The following is a 7,185-nucleotide window of genomic DNA, read 5'->3' as shown; positions in this document are numbered from 1 at the left end:
CCATCCTACGGGTGTTATAGTTTTCTTACTTGTATTCCGAGTCTCCTGATGCACTCAAGCCGCGAGCACGCTCCTCTAGCACGAGCCTCTCCAATATCCTAGTCACAACACACATGAAACATCCTTTAATACTAATCAATTCATAACCACTTCCCGGGACCAATCCCACACTCTCGGGACTCCCAAATTCCTAAAACAATCCATCGGAAACATCCCCCGAGCCCCTGGAACAAATGCCCAAAAATGTAAAATTTCCCATCCTGAAAAAGGCGTAGCGCCGCGGCGCTACCTGCAAGGGCCGCGGCGCCCAGCGAAGTCAGAAAGCTCCCCTGACTGAAAACAGCCTCGCGCCGCGGTGCCCAAGAACAGGGCCGCGGCGCTCCTTTGCGAACCCAGAAAAACTGGGTTTTTCCTTTGCATTTCATCATCCAAAACACTCCCAAAACATCCCAAACTCAAACCTAAGCCCCAAAACCATATCAAAACCCCAAGTAGACCATTCAATCAACCCATAAACATCATAACCCAGCTCAAGAACACAATCACTCTCAAATCCACCCCTTATATTCCTAAATTCAGAAACTCATACAAAACCTAGAAACTCAACTCAAGCTTTAGATTTCTCAAATCAAAACAGAAACAAACCCTAAATTTGCATAAAGCTTCTTACCTCAAGTGGAGAATTCACTCTTTGCTTCCTAGATCCATCTCCAAGTCTCCAAATTTCAGCTCCTTCTCTTCTTCTTCTTCTTCTTCTTCTTCTTCTTCTTCTTCTTCTTCTTCTTCTAGCTTTTCTTTTCTTCTCCTCTAATTTTATCAAAACCCAACATATATGCCAAGCCCAAACCGTGTACCCCTATAACACAGCTCAAATTTGTCTAAACCCCTTGCCAAATGACCATTTTATCCCTTCATCAAAACCCTTTGCTAACTAAACCTCAAGGGCACACTAGTCATTTCTCCTATATTGCAATTCTACCATTTCTTTCACCTAAACTTGTTACTCTCAGCAGTAACTAACGGTTACCCAGGTTACTCAATCACCAATAACCATTACCCGCTAAACCTCAACTGAAACATAAAATTCCCAAGGTACCCCTAGGCTCCTCCCGAGCTGGGTATAGAAATCCCGTTGTGACTCTTAAGTAAACTAGCTCTCTAGGACCGTCTCGGCACGTGCATCACAATAATAACACCACACTCCCGTGGTACAAATTACAGAATACAATTATCACATATATGCCCTCAGCGGGCTAAAATTACCAGTTTACCCCTATCATGCAAACGGGGTCTACATGCATATTTATTTCACCTAACATGCATACTAACCACGTAGTCATGCATCTCGAATGTTCAATTAGTCATATAACATGCTTTAAATCATAACCATGCATTTAACTCATAAAATCACACATAAATCCCATCATGCCCTCCTGGCACGCTAATCAAGGCCCTTAAGCCTTATTAGCGAATTTGGGTCGTTACAATAACGGGGATATATGCTTGGCTTAGTTTGAGCCAAGGGGTATTTCATGAATTTTAATATTTTGAAATTATTTGTAAAATGAAACTAATTGATGGGATAATTATGTTTAATGGATATTAGTGATAATTGAATATTAATGTGTTAATTAGAGGTTTAGTGGAACTATAGGCAAATGATGATATTACCCTTGGGATGAGTAAAGGAAGGGAATTAGTGGAAGGGATTTTGGCCTTTTGGTGATAGGATTAGTGATCGATGACCTTAAGCTTCTTTGGGATTTCTAAATTACGTTACTTGTCTTCACCTTATTATCATCAAGAACACTTCCTCAACAAAAGCTCTTCAAGATTTCCACTAAGTACTAAGAGATTGCAAGCTTTAGAAGGGAATCGGTAGCCATTATTGTCTTCTTTATCATAGGGAATCAAACTTGGAGAAGAGGAATGGATTCTTCTCTTTGTTCTACCTTTTAATCTTCAATTGATCTTGTGTAGAGTTGGGGATTTTGATTCGTTTTGAAAATTGATGGTGTTGAACTGCTTGGATGGGCATAACAAGATTAAATACATGTTAAATGATGGTTTTGAGCTCTGAATTTGAATGAAAAACCAGATATTTGGTTCAGTTTTGTGATTTGGGGGAAAATGATAATTTTGACATAAATCATTAAATATTTGAGTTGGGGCTTGAATTTTGAGGTTTAATTGCGGTCATTTAATGAGTGTTGGCTTGTATAATTGTTTTGGTGCATAGTTTTTGGGATTGGAGCAGGTTTGGTCGAATTTGGGATGATTCAAAATTTTGAAAAACAAAGAGAATTTCTCTCTAACTTGCGTCGATCAACCGACCTAGGGCACCCAGTCGACCAGCTTGTGGTTTTGGGTAGGCTTGGCCATTTTGGCCAGGAGGTCCACCGACCTGTGTTAGGCAGTCGACCGGCCTATGCTGGCAGACAAATTTTAGGGTTATTTTCAAGGGATTTTTATTGGTAACCATAGGAGATTAAAAGCTAAGGTTCCTAGGACAACATTGGGCATGTTTAAATTGTATTTGGAGCCTAGTAAGGTTTGTAGAGAAATTATGATAGGATGTGGCTAAGGAAAAAAATAAACGTATATCATTTGTTGTGACTAGGGTTTCTGAGAGCCTCGTGAGAGAATCGCACTCGAGGTCGTCCTGATTCTTACACCATACCTGAGGTAAGAAAACTGGCACATGGACATAGAGCAGGGTACTGGCCCCAATGTTGATATGCAACAGTTATAACCGTTTATCTTGTATCTGTAATGTTGCATCCGTTTGCATTATATATGTTTGTGGTTGATTGGCATGGTCCGTGTTCGGCGACAAACATGCAGAATGTAGGTCGTGATGGCATGGACACTATGGGGGTGTTCTACATACTCGCCCGACACAGGCCGTAAGCGTGGCGCCCCAGTGATGCACCTCGCTCGACATAGGTCGTGTAATTGATTTATATGTTAAAAGGGATAGCTTATTATTGGTGAAGCATGTTTTCTATTGTTTATGATTTATTGAATATTTATTATGCCATGAGGGTTTTCTTGCTGGGCCTTGTCTCAGGGGGTGCTCTGTAGTGTAGGTAAGGAAAAAAGGAAGATGCATCAGCCATGAGTTGGAGGGCTCTAGGGCAGCGCGTACATATTTGGTCGGCTCGGCTGCCACGGTTGAGTTATTTTGAAAGACTTAGGTCATGAGTTTGATTTTTCCACTTAGGCCGCCACTTTTGTAACTTTGGTTGTAACTGCTTTTCATTTAAACTCTTTTTGGGATCCCTTGTAAATATTTGAAGTTTCAATAGAAAAGTTTATGCCCTTTTGAACAAAAATTTTAATACCTAAATCTTTGTAAACTTTAATTACACTTTTAAGTCCAAACGACTCACTTAACGAGTTAAGCACTAATTTAAACACACAGTGTAACAATCCTAGATTAGTAGGGCGTTACAATTCAGATTTTGGAAGACATGTAACGTGCATGTGTTTTATATTTCAATGGATCATGGAGTAAGTATCTCCATTGATTGAGTTCTGTTATAAAAATAGTTATCACCCAACTATTGGGGTATCACCCTATGACATGTTATATGGGCAAAAGTGTGGGTTGCCTGTACATTGGGACAAGATGGGAGAAAGTAAGTATCTAGGTCCTAAGGCAATACGAGAAGCTACTGAGGTTATTGCAAGGATTAGAGCGCAAATGGTTTCTTCTCAAGATCAAGAGAAAAGCTATGTCGATCCCAAACATCGAGATGTGGAATTTCAAGTTGGAGACTATGTGTTTCTGAGAGTATCTCCAATGAAAGAAGTAAAGGGATTTTTCAAGAAAGGAAGATTGGGCCCCAAATATGTCGGACCATTTGAGATATTGGCTATGATTGGGAAAATGGCGTATAGGTTAGCCATGCCTCCGACATTGTCAAGAGTCCATAATGTTTTTCACATATCTATGTTGAGGAAGTATGTATCAGATCCATCTCATGTTTTGAGTTACAAAACCTTAAGTTTAAACGAAGATTTGTCATATGAGGAAAAACTGGTTCAAATTTTAGACAGGAAGGACAGGTATTGAGGAGCAAGAGTATTGCATTGGTAAAAGTTCTTTGGAGAAATAGTGCAGTTGAAGAAGCTACCTGGGAGTTGGAGTCAGACATGTGAGAGCAGTATCCAAACTTGTTTAGGTAAATTTCGAGGACATATTTCTTTATAAGGGAGGGATAGTTGTAATATCTATTTCCTTAAAAATGTGTATTTTTGTAATTTGGTAACATGTATGGGTATTTTTGTAATTTTGTGATTACATGTTTACGTGTCTATTTGACTATGTTTATGATTAATAAATATCTATGTGAGAATTTGTTGAATTTGAGTACGTATATGAGCAACAACAACAATTCCTTAAAGTAGTAAAGGTATAAGTGTCACAAATTATGAATTTATAGGTTATATTATAAAGTAGTAGACTTGTGGGCCATAAGTTAATTAAGAGATTTGGAAACTATTAGTTCAGTGGGAAATTACCAAAATGATTTGATCCTATTAATGAGAGAGCTAGGGTTGAGGGAAAATTAGACTTTTGGTTTTAAGGATTAGTATAAATAGATTGAGATGGGATTAGGGTTAAGCAAATCTCATTAATTTTGCCTTTCTCTCATGCAACACAATTAGATTTGTCACTTTCTCATTCAGAACTAGAAGGGCTTGGAGGATTAGAGAACAATTTTGGGTAAGATCTAACGACTCATTAGAACCTAGGTAATGTTTATGATTGTTCTTGGGGTTTAAGGTTAGATGTTATGAATTAATTGTTAGAGTTGCATGTTAAGTTGTTTGTGATTATAAATTTGATGTTAGAAACATGCTAGGGATTGATTTGTGGTAATTGATTAAGGTTAGGTTATATTTTAAGGTGTTGTTTAGAGGTTGAAGATAAAGTTAGGCTTCTTGAACCCTAACCATACATTTTATGGGGATTTTGAATGAATGCATAACTTAATGATTAATTATGTTTATGGATGTTATGTTTTGAATCTAGAGTTAATTATAGGGTGCAATCTGAGTTTAAGGTTGTTTGGGTTTGTGCACATGGGGAAAACCCGAGGTGAGATTGCAACTTGAGAATTTTGGGTTTAGCGTCAGGCGCGACTACTCCACTCATCCAGAAACGAGAATTTTTTTTGTATAGTTGTTTCAGTTGTGGTTTTGGTATTTCAGGTTAGGGGTTTTGTGTATAACAATTTTAGGACCTTTCTTATGAATATTTTGAGTATGAAACAATCTTAGGAAGGGCACATGTGAATTCATAACATGTTATTGGGTTGACATGAAATTTAAGATTTGTGATATTGTATGTTGAGACTTAGGTCTTGGTAAGGAAACTTGAAGGAAATAAGAATTATTGTTGCTGCTTGGACCAAAGGTAAGAAGAGTAGACACCTGCACACAGGGAGTACGCTTGACGTTCTTAAGTTTAATTACGTTGTGTACGATAGTATGTTACATGTTATAAGTCTTGTGTATTATCATGACCATGTTATATTATGTTATATGATGAATATATGTTTGGCATGCTTACGTTATGATTAAATGCATGCTTACATTAATTCGTACTCGGTTGCACAACTGGCCAGAAGACATCGATAATATATGTTTATGGTTACGTTGGTTATGATTATACTATTTACAATAATATAACACATGCTTAGTATGGGTTAGAGGGTTGTGTCCTACACAACTCTTCTTGCTGGGCGTTAGCTCACAAGAACTTTGTGTTGTAGGTAAAGGTAAAGATTTAGGTATACAACAATAATTTGGAGAGCTCTGGCGTAGGGCATACATGTTCAGTATTTAACAACCGTTAGGGTTCAGGCCTATTTGGATTACTTTATTATTTTAGTTTTTTTTTTAATTATGAAGGATATTTTATTTAGTTTCCATAGGGTTTTAAAATAATGATTTAAGCTAGGATTTCTCATGATACTTGTTTTTTTTTTCAAAACGATGAGACTCTGGATTTTCTTTTGTTTTAAAGGTTGTTAGTTACTTTATTTTTAATAAAAATTATTTTATTTGGTTTTTAAGACACGCATGATTCTTTAAAGTTTGTAAAATGCACGCACTTAATGCTCTAAAAAATTGGGGCATTACAAAAAGTGCACTAAGGCTTTGGAAAAACAAGTCGGGTATAGATTCATGAAGAAAAACTCAAACATGTTGAAGGAAGTAAGATTAGTCAAATTGGCTAGGCCATTGATAACGAACTAGGGTTGGAGTGGGCCTTGCTAGGTTCGCAAGAGGCCTGAGACTATAAGCCCAACCTCTTGAGACTGATGACTACCGATGAGGGCCAGAGATGGCTGGAAAATCGAGCTTGCTAGCTAGAGGATACGGTGTCAAAAGGAACCTTTTGTCGTGGATTACATTTGTTGTTATTGGTCTCATTGGCTCTGAAGGTAAGAATCATTTTTCAATATTTTACACAATGAGATTTTCGGTTATATCTAGAAGTGGAAAATTCTCATATTTGGATGGAAAAAATATTGTGTTCCCATCTTATTTTGTTAAGGAAAAGTATAATTTCTCTCACACACACATATATATATATATATAATAAGTAAAAAAATCAATGTATATGAAAAAAAATCCCATTCTAAATTGTTAACTTATTCATTTACAATTTCAAATTTTAACATAAATAAAAATTGACTCATTTATACAAATGAAGGAGAATGGAGCCAAATAGCCCCAAAAGTCACTTATAGATGAGCATATGATCTCATTTATAATATTGTAATAAAATTGCCAAAATTTAATTATAAGTTATATATAGCTATTAAAGTACATTTTATTTAAACTTAATTTATTTAAATTATATGAATGACATGTATTTTTTTTAATTTAAAAGGTATTCTTATGTTAGATTATTTTTACCTAAACATACATTACACATATTAGTATATATATAGTTAAAGTTATAAACAAATAAAATACAAATATAAAATTGCAATAGGATTTGATATATTGCAGTAGATATACAATGATAATAAAATCATATACTATAAAATATAAAAATAAAGTTATCTGATATTTATTTATTTTTATTTTGATGAAACTTCTTAATGTTATTTAAATAGTATGTTGATATATGTATATATATATACAAAAAATAATTTTGATAAT

This window comes from Humulus lupulus, chromosome 1 (genome assembly GCF_963169125.1).
Source record: "Humulus lupulus chromosome 1, drHumLupu1.1, whole genome shotgun sequence".
Taxonomy (NCBI): domain Eukaryota; kingdom Viridiplantae; phylum Streptophyta; class Magnoliopsida; order Rosales; family Cannabaceae; genus Humulus; species Humulus lupulus.
Note: the sequence above shows the minus strand (reverse complement) of the source record.